This window comes from Schistocerca serialis, chromosome 2 (genome assembly GCF_023864345.2).
Source record: "Schistocerca serialis cubense isolate TAMUIC-IGC-003099 chromosome 2, iqSchSeri2.2, whole genome shotgun sequence".
NCBI lineage: Eukaryota > Metazoa > Arthropoda > Insecta > Orthoptera > Acrididae > Schistocerca > Schistocerca serialis.
This window is the reverse complement of record NC_064639.1, coordinates 803,680,729-803,695,421: the sequence shown is the minus strand read 5'-3', so window position 1 is coordinate 803,695,421 and position 14,693 is coordinate 803,680,729. Positions and strand designations below refer to the sequence as shown.

At 50.0% G+C, this 14,693-nt stretch overlaps 17 non-coding genes across 17 annotated transcripts; 5 read left to right on the top strand and 12 right to left on the bottom strand.

Annotated features, from left to right (window-relative positions):
- Positions 1-456: 456 nt before the first annotated feature.
- Positions 457-528, bottom strand: Trnap-ugg (transfer RNA proline (anticodon UGG)). The gene has a single exon. It is a non-coding gene; the product is annotated as a tRNA-Pro (tRNA).
- A 1,644-nt stretch (positions 529-2,172) lies between these two features.
- On the bottom strand, positions 2,173-2,244 carry Trnap-cgg (transfer RNA proline (anticodon CGG)). Its single transcript has one exon. It is a non-coding gene; the product is annotated as a tRNA-Pro (tRNA).
- Positions 2,245-2,479: 235 nt separating this feature from the next.
- Trnav-uac (transfer RNA valine (anticodon UAC)) lies at positions 2,480-2,552 on the top strand. Its single transcript has one exon. It is a non-coding gene; the product is annotated as a tRNA-Val (tRNA).
- Positions 2,553-3,154: 602 nt separating this feature from the next.
- Trnap-ugg (transfer RNA proline (anticodon UGG)) lies at positions 3,155-3,226 on the bottom strand. Its single transcript has one exon. It is a non-coding gene; the product is annotated as a tRNA-Pro (tRNA).
- A 1,643-nt stretch (positions 3,227-4,869) lies between these two features.
- Trnap-cgg (transfer RNA proline (anticodon CGG)) lies at positions 4,870-4,941 on the bottom strand. The gene has a single exon. It is a non-coding gene; the product is annotated as a tRNA-Pro (tRNA).
- Positions 4,942-5,358: 417 nt separating this feature from the next.
- Trnap-cgg (transfer RNA proline (anticodon CGG)) lies at positions 5,359-5,430 on the bottom strand. The gene has a single exon. It is a non-coding gene; the product is annotated as a tRNA-Pro (tRNA).
- Positions 5,431-5,665: 235 nt separating this feature from the next.
- Positions 5,666-5,738, top strand: Trnav-uac (transfer RNA valine (anticodon UAC)). The gene has a single exon. It is a non-coding gene; the product is annotated as a tRNA-Val (tRNA).
- Positions 5,739-6,340: 602 nt separating this feature from the next.
- Positions 6,341-6,412, bottom strand: Trnap-ugg (transfer RNA proline (anticodon UGG)). The gene has a single exon. It is a non-coding gene; the product is annotated as a tRNA-Pro (tRNA).
- Positions 6,413-8,053: 1,641 nt separating this feature from the next.
- Positions 8,054-8,125, bottom strand: Trnap-cgg (transfer RNA proline (anticodon CGG)). The gene has a single exon. It is a non-coding gene; the product is annotated as a tRNA-Pro (tRNA).
- A 417-nt stretch (positions 8,126-8,542) lies between these two features.
- Positions 8,543-8,614, bottom strand: Trnap-cgg (transfer RNA proline (anticodon CGG)). The gene has a single exon. It is a non-coding gene; the product is annotated as a tRNA-Pro (tRNA).
- Positions 8,615-8,849: 235 nt separating this feature from the next.
- Trnav-uac (transfer RNA valine (anticodon UAC)) lies at positions 8,850-8,922 on the top strand. Its single transcript has one exon. It is a non-coding gene; the product is annotated as a tRNA-Val (tRNA).
- A 602-nt stretch (positions 8,923-9,524) lies between these two features.
- Positions 9,525-9,596, bottom strand: Trnap-ugg (transfer RNA proline (anticodon UGG)). Its single transcript has one exon. It is a non-coding gene; the product is annotated as a tRNA-Pro (tRNA).
- A 1,641-nt stretch (positions 9,597-11,237) lies between these two features.
- Trnap-cgg (transfer RNA proline (anticodon CGG)) lies at positions 11,238-11,309 on the bottom strand. The gene has a single exon. It is a non-coding gene; the product is annotated as a tRNA-Pro (tRNA).
- Positions 11,310-11,544: 235 nt separating this feature from the next.
- On the top strand, positions 11,545-11,617 carry Trnav-uac (transfer RNA valine (anticodon UAC)). Its single transcript has one exon. It is a non-coding gene; the product is annotated as a tRNA-Val (tRNA).
- Positions 11,618-12,219: 602 nt separating this feature from the next.
- On the bottom strand, positions 12,220-12,291 carry Trnap-ugg (transfer RNA proline (anticodon UGG)). Its single transcript has one exon. It is a non-coding gene; the product is annotated as a tRNA-Pro (tRNA).
- A 1,641-nt stretch (positions 12,292-13,932) lies between these two features.
- On the bottom strand, positions 13,933-14,004 carry Trnap-cgg (transfer RNA proline (anticodon CGG)). Its single transcript has one exon. It is a non-coding gene; the product is annotated as a tRNA-Pro (tRNA).
- Positions 14,005-14,239: 235 nt separating this feature from the next.
- On the top strand, positions 14,240-14,312 carry Trnav-uac (transfer RNA valine (anticodon UAC)). The gene has a single exon. It is a non-coding gene; the product is annotated as a tRNA-Val (tRNA).
- The last annotated feature ends 381 nt before the right edge of the window (positions 14,313-14,693 follow it).

The following is a 14,693-nucleotide window of genomic DNA, read 5'->3' as shown; positions in this document are numbered from 1 at the left end:
AACTGAGAACGCCCCTAGCTTCATTATGGCTGGCAAAATTTATAATCCGGTTCTTCAGGGCTACTTCAAGTGCGCTTGCTACTGGCTTTCCTGAGCTCACCCTACTCGCCTTGTCACAGCTCTGTCAAAGTGTGATGCTAACTAATAATGAGAAACTCTTAGCCACGCTCAATCTTACATGCCACCCCTTGGTTGTTGCCGTCGCTAGTAAGATGAGGGTAGACTGTCGCACAATTAAGCTGAATCTCCACTCACGGTGCACATATCCCGCAAAGACAACCTTGTTTTTGCGTTGCATGCAAAATTACCGTCTGCCTTTCTACCGAATTACACCTACGTACTTTACTGGTGCCGCATTCTTGTTATATCCACGTGCTATAACGGGCGTCAACTCTTCATTGAGGAGCTGCAACCGGGGCTGAGTTCCACCCACTCTTCAGTGCGGTCAAAATGGCAGGGCTCGTCCGGGATTTGAACCCGGGACCTCCTGCACCCAAAGCAGGAATCATACCCCTAGACCAACGAGCCACCTGGCTGGAGCAGTCAAGTTAATCCCAAGTAGTGGGCCTCACAGGGAACACAAACTTTCACGCGAATTCGCAAGATAAACGCTTTCTGCAGGCAGCACTCACCACTGATGAGAAGAATATTAAAGGCAACGAATAAAAAGCGAAATAACTTCATCGAGCACTGCTTATGAACAGCCGGCAGTGCCTCAGTTTCGGTATGTGGTTTCTCAGGGTTAAGAGAAGGCGAATGCACTAAACAAAAGAACATCGGGAAACCAAGCACCAACTCATAACGAAAAGATTGCACAATATACTGCAAGAAAAATTTCCAGAAGACGGATACTGAAGACGCCGCAGACAAAAGAATTATTCTATGCAGTAACGAGTATCTAGGAAGCGTGAATTGCATGTGCTGCTCCACCACACAACTTCTTTTGATACTGTTTTACTTATTCTAAATTTTCATTACCTGATCGTCTCTAAAATACTGTGCGGTTATCACCTGGTTTCCAACAGCGACAGTAGTAAGTAAATCGACTACAAAGTCTTTCAAAGTAGGTCAGACACAAAAAAAAAAAAAAATCGGAGCTGCGTGTAGCTCATGTCATTCTGCTTTCAATCGTGAATCTCCGGCTGGGAGTAGTGGCGTACTTCTGTAATCCAAGCTTCTGGGAGGCCGTTGTGTGGGAGAGATCTGGAAACAACTACAGATTCGACCGTTCCACGAGCTCAGGAACGGCCGCGATGCCTTCATCGAGCTCTGCAGATCGACAGATGATAGTGTGGAAATTTCGGCAAGCGGTGGCTAAGGGTTAAGAGAAGCCAAACACACTAAACACAAGAAAGTCGGGAAACCGAAGCACACAACTCATAACGAGAAGATTGCGGAATAAAGTGCGAGAGCAAAACTTCGAGAAGACCAACTCTGAAGCCATCGGCGAGCTAGGAATTATTCCGCACAAGAAGCGATCATGTAGGAAGAGCGAGCCGAAGCTGTCGCTCGACCACACAATAAATTTTTGCTTAATCCCAATTTGCAGTACCGGTTCGACACTAGAATACTGCGCCTTGGTTCTTCCAAAAGCGATAGTAATAAGCACGTCGACTGCAGTGTCATTTGGGGTGGTAAGTCAGACATGGAGAGGATATGGGGCGGGTGGAATATGCAACGACAGGGGCATTGCAGGGCGGCCGCCGGCTCCTTGCGCTGTGGCGCACCGGTGGCGGCGGCGGCCTGGCTGGGCTGCTGGTGCCTCCATGTAGAGCTGCCGCCGAGCCCAGGCAAAGTGCCGCTAACGAAGCGATTGCCTTTGGTGACATCTTTTGCAATAACGACTGCGCGAATCGACGGTATCTCGTAAGGAAGGAAAGAGCAGCAGCTGCCGCCGAGCCCAGGCGCCGTGCCGAACACGCAGAAGGTCCCCGGCTCGATTGCGGGCGGAAACCCGTTTTCGTCGCACTCAGCAAGACACTTGCTACGATCTCTACTGTGACCATTTAAATCAACTTCAAACGTTCCATCAGCAGGGTGCACATGGCTCAAATGAAACATGAAACGGTTTCAGAACTGGTTGTCGGATTTTAGCGCTGACTTGGAGGCCTGGAAATGCGCGAAACAGCCGCCGCCATGCGATTTGTTACCACACCGTTGTACAAAACGCAAGGGCTCGTCCGGGATTTGAACCCGGGACCTCCTGCACCCGAAGCAGGAATCATACCCCTAGACCAACGAGCCTATTCGTTCCGAAAACGCACTGCATGTGAATGACGCCACCTTTGATGGTCTCACCATGTAGGGCTGCAGCTCAGCCAGCGTTCTCCCTGTCTGTCGCGGTTGGATTGTTTCCATCGACGTCTTTTACTACAGGAACTTCACGAATCGGAGGGAGCTCGTAGCCGATGCCCTTGCTAACACAGAAGAGAAACTGTTGCTATTACGAGTCTCCAGTTGGTACATGAAAAGAACCGTCGTTTCCGTGGTGTAGCGGTTATCACGTCTGCTTTACACGCAGAAGGTCCCCGGTTCGATCCCGGGCGGGAACACAACAATTTTAATCTATATTTCGGATTTCATTTCCGAGATGACCTCACGTCCGCGTATGCAGAGACAAGCAATGTTGTATGCTAGACGGATAGGGCGTCATTTTACTGTCAAATACTGTTGCTCTCTTATTGCACCGGTATTTGGTAACTGAGAACGCCCCTAGCTTCATTATGGCTGGCAAAATTTATAATCCGGTTCTTCAGGGCTACTTCAAGTGCGCTTGCTACTGGCTTTCCTGAGCTCACCCTACTCGCCTTGTCACAGCTCTGTCAAAGTGTGATGCTAACTAATAATGAGAAACTCTTAGCCACGCTCAATCTTACATGCCACCCCTTGGTTGTTGCCGTCGCTAGTAAGATGAGGGTAGACTGTCGCACAATTAAGCTGAATCTCCACTCACGGTGCACATATCCCGCAAAGACAACCTTGTTTTTGCGTTGCATGCAAAATTACCGTCTGCCTTTCTACCGAATTACACCTACGTACTTTACTGGTGCCGCATTCTTGTTATATCCACGTGCTATAACGGGCGTCAACTCTTCATTGAGGAGCTGCAACCGGGGCTGAGTTCCACCCACTCTTCAGTGCGGTCAAAATGGCAGGGCTCGTCCGGGATTTGAACCCGGGACCTCCTGCACCCAAAGCAGGAATCATACCCCTAGACCAACGAGCCACCTGGCTGGAGCAGTCAAGTTAATCCCAAGTAGTGGGCCTCACAGGGAACACAAACTTTCACGCGAATTCGCAAGATAAACGCTTTCTGCAGGCAGCACTCACCACTGATGAGAAGAATATTAAAGGCAACGAATAAAAAGCGAAATAACTTCATCGAGCACTGCTTATGAACAGCCGGCAGTGCCTCAGTTTCGGTATGTGGTTTCTCAGGGTTAAGAGAAGGCGAATGCACTAAACAAAAGAACATCGGGAAACCAAGCACCAACTCATAACGAAAAGATTGCACAATATACTGCAAGAAAAATTTCCAGAAGACGGATACTGAAGACGCCGCAGACAAAAGAATTATTCTATGCAGTAACGAGTATCTAGGAAGCGTGAATTGCATGTGCTGCTCCACCACACAACTTCTTTTGATACTGTTTTACTTATTCTAAATTTTCATTACCTGATCGTCTCTGAAATACTGTGCGGTTATCACCTGGTTTCCAACAGCGACAGTAGTAAGTAAATCGACTACAAAGTCTTTCAAAGTAGGTCAGACACAAAAAAAAAAAAAATCGGAGCTGCGTGTAGCTCATGTCATTCTGCTTTCAATCGTGAATCTCCGGCTGGGAGTAGTGGCGTACTTCTGTAATCCAAGCTTCTGGGAGGCCGTTGTGTGGGAGAGATCTGGAAACAACTACAGATTCGACCGTTCCACGAGCTCAGGAACGGCCGCGATGCCTTCATCGAGCTCTGCAGATCGACAGATGATAGTGTGGAAATTTCGGCAAGCGGTGGCTAAGGGTTAAGAGAAGCCAAACACACTAAACACAAGAAAGTCGGGAAACCGAAGCACACAACTCATAACGAGAAGATTGCGGAATAAAGTGCGAGAGCAAAACTTCGAGAAGACCAACTCTGAAGCCATCGGCGAGCTAGGAATTATTCCGCACAAGAAGCGATCATGTAGGAAGAGCGAGCCGAAGCTGTCGCTCGACCACACAATAAATTTTTGCTTAATCCCAATTTGCAGTACCGGTTCGACACTAGAATACTGCGCCTTGGTTCTTCCAAAAGCGATAGTAATAAGCACGTCGACTGCAGTGTCATTTGGGGTGGTGAGTCAGACATGGAGAGGATATGGGGCGGGTGGAATATGCAACGACAGGGGCATTGCAGGGCGGCCGCCGGCTCCTTGCGCTGTGGCGCACCGGTGGCGGCGGCGGCCTGGCTGGGCTGCTGGTGCCTCCATGTAGAGCTGCCGCCGAGCCCAGGCAAAGTGCCGCTAACGAAGCGATTGCCTTTGGTGACATCTTTTGCAATAACGACTGCGCGAATCGACGGTATCTCGTAAGGAAGGAAAGAGCAGCAGCTGCCGCCGAGCCCAGGCGCCGTGCCGAACACGCAGAAGGTCCCCGGCTCGATTGCGGGCGGAAACCCGTTTTCGTCGCACTCAGCAAGACACTTGCTACGATCTCTACTGTGACCATTTAAATCAACTTCAAACGTTCCATCAGCAGGGTGCACATGGCTCAAATGAAACATGAAACGGTTTCAGAACTGGTTGTCGGATTTTAGCGCTGACTTGGAGGCCTGGAAATGCGCGAAACAGCCGCCGCCATGCGATTTGTTACCACACCGTTGTACAAAACGCAAGGGCTCGTCCGGGATTTGAACCCGGGACCTCCTGCACCCGAAGCAGGAATCATACCCCTAGACCAACGAGCCTATTCGATCCGAAAACGCACTGCCGCCGAGCCCAGGCAAAGTGCTGCTAACGAAGCGATTGCCTTTGGTGACATCTTTTGCAATAACGACTGCGCGAATCGACGGTATCTCGTAAGGAAGGAAAGAGCAGCAGCTGCCGCCGAGCCCAGGCGCCGTGCCGAACACGCAGAAGGTCCCCGGCTCGATTGCGGGCGGAAACCCGTTTTCGTCGCACTCAGCAAGACACTTGCTACGATCTCTACTGTGACCATTTAAATCAACTTCAAACGTTCCATCAGCAGGGTGCACATGGCTCAAATGAAACATGAAACGGTTTCAGAACTGGTTGTCGGATTTTAGCGCTGACTTGGAGGCCTGGAAATGCGCGAAACAGCCGCCGCCATGCGATTTGTTACCACACCGTTGTACAAAACGCAAGGGCTCGTCCGGGATTTGAACCCGGGACCTCCTGCACCCGAAGCAGGAATCATACCCCTAGACCAACGAGCCTATTCGTTCCGAAAACGCACTGCATGTGAATGACGCCACCTTTGATGGTCTCACCATGTAGGGCTGCAGCTCAGCCAGCGTTCTCCCTGTCTGTCGCGGTTGGATTGTTTCCATCGACGTCTTTTACTACAGGAACTTCACGAATCGGAGGGAGCTCGTAGCCGATGCCCTTGCTAACACAGAAGAGAAACTGTTGCTATTGCGAGTCTCCGGGTGGTACATGAAAAGAACCGTCGTTTCCGTGGTGTAGCGGTTATCACGTCTGCTTTACACGCAGAAGGTCCCCGGTTCGATCCCGGGCGGGAACACAACAATTTTAATCTATATTTCGGATTTCATTTCCGAGATGACCTCACGTCCGCGTATGCAGAGACAAGCAATGTTGTATGCTAGACGGATAGGGCGTCATTTTACTGTCAAATACTGTTGCTCTCTTATTGCACCGGTATTTGGTAACTGAGAACGCCCCTAGCTTCATTATGGCTGGCAAAATTTATAATCCGGTTCTTCAGGGCTACTTCAAGTGCGCTTGCTACTGGCTTTCCTGAGCTCACCCTACTCGCCTTGTCACAGCTCTGTCAAAGTGTGATGCTAACTAATAATGAGAAACTCTTAGCCACGCTCAATCTTACATGCCACCCCTTGGTTGTTGCCGTCGCTAGTAAGATGAGGGTAGACTGTCGCACAATTAAGCTGAATCTCCACTCACGGTGCACATATCCCGCAAAGACAACCTTGTTTTTGCGTTGCATGCAAAATTACCGTCTGCTTTTCTACCGAATTACACCTACGTACTTTACTGGTGCCGCATTCTTGTTATATCCACGTGCTATAACGGGCGTCAACTCTTCATTGAGGAGCTGCAACCGGGGCTGAGTTCCACCCACTCTTCAGTGCGGTCAAAATGGCAGGGCTCGTCCGGGATTTGAACCCGGGACCTCCTGCACCCAAAGCAGGAATCATACCCCTAGACCAACGAGCCACCTGGCTGGAGCAGTCAAGTTAATCCCAAGTAGTGGGCCTCACAGGGAACACAAACTTTCACGCGAATTCGCAAGATAAACGCTTTCTGCAGGCAGCACTCACCACTGATGAGAAGAATATTAAAGGCAACGAATAAAAAGCGAAATAACTTCATCGAGCACTGCTTATGAACAGCCGGCAGTGCCTCAGTTTCGGTATGTGGTTTCTCAGGGTTAAGAGAAGGCGAATGCACTAAACAAAAGAACATCGGGAAACCAAGCACCAACTCATAACGAAAAGATTGCACAATATACTGCAAGCAAAATTTCCAGAAGACGGATACTGAAGACGCCGCAGACAAAAGAATTATTCTATGCAGTAACGAGTATCTAGGAAGCGTGAATTGCATGTGCTGCTCCACCACACAACTTCTTTTGATACTGTTTTACTTATTCTAAATTTTCATTACCTGATCGTGTCTAAAATACTGTGCGGTTATCACCTGGTTTCCAACAGCGACAGTAGTAAGTAAATCGACTACAAAGTCTTTCAAAGTAGGTCAGACACAAAAAAAAAAAATCGGAGCTGCGTGTAGCTCATGTCATTCTGCTTTCAATCGTGAATCTCCGGCTGGGAGTAGTGGCGTACTTCTGTAATCCAAGCTTCTGGGAGGCCGTTGTGTGGGAGAGATCTGGAAACAACTACAGATTCGACCGTTCCACGAGCTCAGGAACGGCCGCGATGCCTTCATCGAGCTCTGCAGATCGACAGATGATAGTGTGGAAATTTCGGCAAGCGGTGGCTAAGGGTTAAGAGAAGCCAAACACACTAAACACAAGAAAGTCGGGAAACCGAAGCACACAACTCATAACGAGAAGATTGCGGAATAAAGTGCGAGAGCAAAACTTCGAGAAGACCAACTCTGAAGCCATCGGCGAGCTAGGAATTATTCCGCACAAGAAGCGATCATGTAGGAAGAGCGAGCCGAAGCTGTCGCTCGACCACACAATAAATTTTTGCTTAATCCCAATTTGCAGTACCGGTTCGACACTAGAATACTGCGCCTTGGTTCTTCCAAAAGCGATAGTAATAAGCACGTCGACTGCAGTGTCATTTGGGGTGGTGAGTCAGACATGGAGAGGATATGGGGCGGGTGGAATATGCAACGACAGGGGCATTGCAGGGCGGCCGCCGGCTCCTTGCGCTGTGGCGCACCGGTGGCGGCGGCGGCCTGGCTGGGCTGCTGGTGCCTCCATGTAGAGCTGCCGCCGAGCCCAGGCAAAGTGCCGCTAACGAAGCGATTGCCTTTGGTGACATCTTTTGCAATAACGACTGCGCGAATCGACGGTATCTCGTAAGGAAGGAAAGAGCAGCAGCTGCCGCCGAGCCCAGGCGCCGTGCCGAACACGCAGAAGGTCCCCGGCTCGATTGCGGGCGGAAACCCGTTTTCGTCGCACTCAGCAAGACACTTGCTACGATCTCTACTGTGACCATTTAAATCAACTTCAAACGTTCCATCAGCAGGGTGCACATGGCTCAAATGAAACATGAAACGGTTTCAGAACTGGTTGTCGGATTTTAGCGCTGACTTGGAGGCCTGGAAATGCGCGAAACAGCCGCCGCCATGCGATTTGTTACCACACCGTTGTACAAAACGCAAGGGCTCGTCCGGGATTTGAACCCGGGACCTCCTGCACCCGAAGCAGGAATCATACCCCTAGACCAACGAGCCTATTCGTTCCGAAAACGCACTGCCGCCGAGCCCAGGCAAAGTGCTGCTAACGAAGCGATTGCCTTTGGTGACATCTTTTGCAATAACGACTGCGCGAATCGACGGTATCTCGTAAGGAAGGAAAGAGCAGCAGCTGCCGCCGAGCCCAGGCGCCGTGCCGAACACGCAGAAGGTCCCCGGCTCGATTGCGGGCGGAAACCCGTTTTCGTCGCACTCAGCAAGACACTTGCTACGATCTCTACTGTGACCATTTAAATCAACTTCAAACGTTCCATCAGCAGGGTGCACATGGCTCAAATGAAACATGAAACGGTTTCAGAACTGGTTGTCGGATTTTAGCGCTGACTTGGAGGCCTGGAAATGCGCGAAACAGCCGCCGCCATGCGATTTGTTACCACACCGTTGTACAAAACGCAAGGGCTCGTCCGGGATTTGAACCCGGGACCTCCTGCACCCGAAGCAGGAATCATACCCCTAGACCAACGAGCCTATTCGTTCCGAAAACGCACTGCATGTGAATGACGCCACCTTTGATGGTCTCACCATGTAGGGCTGCAGCTCAGCCAGCGTTCTCCCTGTCTGTCGCGGTTGGATTGTTTCCATCGACGTCTTTTACTACAGGAACTTCACGAATCGGAGGGAGCTCGTAGCCGATGCCCTTGCTAACACAGAAGAGAAACTGTTGCTATTGCGAGTCTCCGGGTGGTACATGAAAAGAACCGTCGTTTCCGTGGTGTAGCGGTTATCACGTCTGCTTTACACGCAGAAGGTCCCCGGTTCGATCCCGGGCGGGAACACAACAATTTTAATCTATATTTCGGATTTCATTTCCGAGATGACCTCACGTCCGCGTATGCAGAGACAAGCAATGTTGTATGCTAGACGGATAGGGCGTCATTTTACTGTCAAATACTGTTGCTCTCTTATTGCACCGGTATTTGGTAACTGAGAACGCCCCTAGCTTCATTATGGCTGGCAAAATTTATAATCCGGTTCTTCAGGGCTACTTCAAGTGCGCTTGCTACTGGCTTTCCTGAGCTCACCCTACTCGCCTTGTCACAGCTCTGTCAAAGTGTGATGCTAACTAATAATGAGAAACTCTTAGCCACGCTCAATCTTACATGCCACCCCTTGGTTGTTGCCGTCGCTAGTAAGATGAGGGTAGACTGTCGCACAATTAAGCTGAATCTCCACTCACGGTGCACATATCCCGCAAAGACAACCTTGTTTTTGCGTTGCATGCAAAATTACCGTCTGCTTTTCTACCGAATTACACCTACGTACTTTACTGGTGCCGCATTCTTGTTATATCCACGTGCTATAACGGGCGTCAACTCTTCATTGAGGAGCTGCAACCGGGGCTGAGTTCCACCCACTCTTCAGTGCGGTCAAAATGGCAGGGCTCGTCCGGGATTTGAACCCGGGACCTCCTGCACCCAAAGCAGGAATCATACCCCTAGACCAACGAGCCACCTGGCTGGAGCAGTCAAGTTAATCCCAAGTAGTGGGCCTCACAGGGAACACAAACTTTCACGCGAATTCGCAAGATAAACGCTTTCTGCAGGCAGCACTCACCACTGATGAGAAGAATATTAAAGGCAACGAATAAAAAGCGAAATAACTTCATCGAGCACTGCTTATGAACAGCCGGCAGTGCCTCAGTTTCGGTATGTGGTTTCTCAGGGTTAAGAGAAGGCGAATGCACTAAACAAAAGAACATCGGGAAACCAAGCACCAACTCATAACGAAAAGATTGCACAATATACTGCAAGCAAAATTTCCAGAAGACGGATACTGAAGACGCCGCAGACAAAAGAATTATTCTATGCAGTAACGAGTATCTAGGAAGCGTGAATTGCATGTGCTGCTCCACCACACAACTTCTTTTGATACTGTTTTACTTATTCTAAATTTTCATTACCTGATCGTGTCTAAAATACTGTGCGGTTATCACCTGGTTTCCAACAGCGACAGTAGTAAGTAAATCGACTACAAAGTCTTTCAAAGTAGGTCAGACACAAAAAAAAAAAATCGGAGCTGCGTGTAGCTCATGTCATTCTGCTTTCAATCGTGAATCTCCGGCTGGGAGTAGTGGCGTACTTCTGTAATCCAAGCTTCTGGGAGGCCGTTGTGTGGGAGAGATCTGGAAACAACTACAGATTCGACCGTTCCACGAGCTCAGGAACGGCCGCGATGCCTTCATCGAGCTCTGCAGATCGACAGATGATAGTGTGGAAATTTCGGCAAGCGGTGGCTAAGGGTTAAGAGAAGCCAAACACACTAAACACAAGAAAGTCGGGAAACCGAAGCACACAACTCATAACGAGAAGATTGCGGAATAAAGTGCGAGAGCAAAACTTCGAGAAGACCAACTCTGAAGCCATCGGCGAGCTAGGAATTATTCCGCACAAGAAGCGATCATGTAGGAAGAGCGAGCCGAAGCTGTCGCTCGACCACACAATAAATTTTTGCTTAATCCCAATTTGCAGTACCGGTTCGACACTAGAATACTGCGCCTTGGTTCTTCCAAAAGCGATAGTAATAAGCACGTCGACTGCAGTGTCATTTGGGGTGGTGCGTCAGACATGGAGAGGATATGGGGCGGGTGGAATATGCAACGACAGGGGCATTGCAGGGCGGCCGCCGGCTCCTTGCGCTGTGGCGCACCGGTGGCGGCGGCGGCCTGGCTGGGCTGCTGGTGCCTCCATGTAGAGCTGCCGCCGAGCCCAGGCAAAGTGCCGCTAACGAAGCGATTGCCTTTGGTGACATCTTTTGCAATAACGACTGCGCGAATCGACGGTATCTCGTAAGGAAGGAAAGAGCAGCAGCTGCCGCCGAGCCCAGGCGCCGTGCCGAACACGCAGAAGGTCCCCGGCTCGATTGCGGGCGGAAACCCGTTTTCGTCGCACTCAGCAAGACACTTGCTACGATCTCTACTGTGACCATTTAAATCAACTTCAAACGTTCCATCAGCAGGGTGCACATGGCTCAAATGAAACATGAAACGGTTTCAGAACTGGTTGTCGGATTTTAGCGCTGACTTGGAGGCCTGGAAATGCGCGAAACAGCCGCCGCCATGCGATTTGTTACCACACCGTTGTACAAAACGCAAGGGCTCGTCCGGGATTTGAACCCGGGACCTCCTGCACCCGAAGCAGGAATCATACCCCTAGACCAACGAGCCTATTCGTTCCGAAAACGCACTGCATGTGAATGACGCCACCTTTGATGGTCTCACCATGTAGGGCTGCAGCTCAGCCAGCGTTCTCCCTGTCTGTCGCGGTTGGATTGTTTCCATCGACGTCTTTTACTACAGGAACTTCACGAATCGGAGGGAGCTCGTAGCCGATGCCCTTGCTAACACAGAAGAGAAACTGTTGCTATTGCGAGTCTCCGGGTGGTACATGAAAAGAACCGTCGTTTCCGTGGTGTAGCGGTTATCACGTCTGCTTTACACGCAGAAGGTCCCCGGTTCGATCCCGGGCGGGAACACAACAATTTTAATCTATATTTCGGATTTCATTTCCGAGATGACCTCACGTCCGCGTATGCAGAGACAAGCAATGTTGTATGCTAGACGGATAGGGCGTCATTTTACTGTCAAATACTGTTGCTCTCTTATTGCACCGGTATTTGGTAACTGAGAACGCCCCTAGCTTCATTATGGCTGGCAAAATTTATAATCCGGTTCTTCAGGGCTACTTCAAGTGCGCTTGCTACTGGCTTTCCTGAGCTCACCCTACTCGCCTTGTCACAGCTCTGTCAAAGTGTGATGCTAACTAATAATGAGAAACTCTTAGCCACGCTCAATCTTACATGCCACCCCTTGGTTGTTGCCGTCGCTAGTAAGATGAGGGTAGACTGTCGCACAATTAAGCTGAATCTCCACTCACGGTGCACATATCCCGCAAAGACAACCTTGTTTTTGCGTTGCATGCAAAATTACCGTCTGCTTTTCTACCGAATTACACCTACGTACTTTACTGGTGCCGCATTCTTGTTATATCCACGTGCTATAACGGGCGTCAACTCTTCATTGAGGAGCTGCAACCGGGGCTGAGTTCCACCCACTCTTCAGTGCGGTCAAAATGGCAGGGCTCGTCCGGGATTTGAACCCGGGACCTCCTGCACCCAAAGCAGGAATCATACCCCTAGACCAACGAGCCACCTGGCTGGAGCAGTCAAGTTAATCCCAAGTAGTGGGCCTCACAGGGAACACAAACTTTCACGCGAATTCGCAAGATAAACGCTTTCTGCAGGCAGCACTCACCACTGATGAGAAGAATATTAAAGGCAACGAATAAAAAGCGAAATAACTTCATCGAGCACTGCTTATGAACAGCCGGCAGTGCCTCAGTTTCGGTATGTGGTTTCTCAGGGTTAAGAGAAGGCGAATGCACTAAACAAAAGAACATCGGGAAACCAAGCACCAACTCATAACGAAAAGATTGCACAATATACTGCAAGCAAAATTTCCAGAAGACGGATACTGAAGACGCCGCAGACAAAAGAATTATTCTATGCAGTAACGAGTATCTAGGAAGCGTGAATTGCATGTGCTGCTCCACCACACAACTTCTTTTGATACTGTTTTACTTATTCTAAATTTTCATTACCTGATCGTGTCTAAAATACTGTGCGGTTATCACCTGGTTTCCAACAGCGACAGTAGTAAGTAAATCGACTACAAAGTCTTTCAAAGTAGGTCAGACACAAAAAAAAAAAATCGGAGCTGCGTGTAGCTCATGTCATTCTGCTTTCAATCGTGAATCTCCGGCTGGGAGTAGTGGCGTACTTCTGTAATCCAAGCTTCTGGGAGGCCGTTGTGTGGGAGAGATCTGGAAACAACTACAGATTCGACCGTTCCACGAGCTCAGGAACGGCCGCGATGCCTTCATCGAGCTCTGCAGATCGACAGATGATAGTGTGGAAATTTCGGCAAGCGGTGGCTAAGGGTTAAGAGAAGCCAAACACACTAAACACAAGAAAGTCGGGAAACCGAAGCACACAACTCATAACGAGAAGATTGCGGAATAAAGTGCGAGAGCAAAACTTCGAGAAGACCAACTCTGAAGCCATCGGCGAGCTAGGAATTATTCCGCACAAGAAGCGATCATGTAGGAAGAGCGAGCCGAAGCTGTCGCTCGACCACACAATAAATTTTTGCTTAATCCCAATTTGCAGTACCGGTTCGACACTAGAATACTGCGCCTTGGTTCTTCCAAAAGCGATAGTAATAAGCACGTCGACTGCAGTGTCATTTGGGGTGGTGCGTCAGACATGGAGAGGATATGGGGCGGGTGGAATATGCAACGACAGGGGCATTGCAGGGCGGCCGCCGGCTCCTTGCGCTGTGGCGCACCGGTGGCGGCGGCGGCCTGGCTGGGCTGCTGGTGCCTCCATGTAGAGCTGCCGCCGAGCCCAGGCAAAGTGCCGCTAACGAAGCGATTGCCTTTGGTGACATCTTTTGCAATAACGACTGCGCGAATCGACGGTATCTCGTAAGGAAGGAAAGAGCAGCAGCTGCCGCCGAGCCCAGGCGCCGTGCCGAACACGCAGAAGGTCCCCGGCTCGATTGCGGGCGGAAACCCGTTTTCGTCGCACTCAGCAAGACACTTGCTACGATCTCTACTGTGACCATTTAAATCAACTTCAAACGTTCCATCAGCAGGGTGCACATGGCTCAAATGAAACATGAAACGGTTTCAGAACTGGTTGTCGGATTTTAGCGCTGACTTGGAGGCCTGGAAATGCGCGAAACAGCCGCCGCCATGCGATTTGTTACCACACCGTTGTACAAAACGCAAGGGCTCGTCCGGGATTTGAACCCGGGACCTCCTGCACCCGAAGCAGGAATCATACCCCTAGACCAACGAGCCTATTCGTTCCGAAAACGCACTGCATGTGAATGACGCCACCTTTGATGGTCTCACCATGTAGGGCTGCAGCTCAGCCAGCGTTCTCCCTGTCTGTCGCGGTTGGATTGTTTCCATCGACGTCTTTTACTACAGGAACTTCACGAATCGGAGGGAGCTCGTAGCCGATGCCCTTGCTAACACAGAAGAGAAACTGTTGCTATTGCGAGTCTCCGGGTGGTACATGAAAAGAACCGTCGTTTCCGTGGTGTAGCGGTTATCACGTCTGCTTTACACGCAGAAGGTCCCCGGTTCGATCCCGGGCGGGAACACAACAATTTTAATCTATATTTCGGATTTCATTTCCGAGATGACCTCACGTCCGCGTATGCAGAGACAAGCAATGTTGTATGCTAGACGGATAGGGCGTCATTTTACTGTCAAATACTGTTGCTCTCTTATTGCACCGGTATTTGGTAACTGAGAACGCCCCTAGCTTCATTATGGCTGGCAAAATTTATAATCCGGTTCTTCAGGGCTACTTCAAGTGCGCTTGCTACTGGCTTTCCTGAGCTCACCCTACTCGCCTTGTCACAGCTCTGTCAAAGTGTGATGCTAACTAATAATGAGAAACTCTTAGCCACGCTCAATCTTACATGCCACCCCTTGGTTGTTGCCGTCGCTAGTAAGATGAGGGTAGACTGTCGCACAAT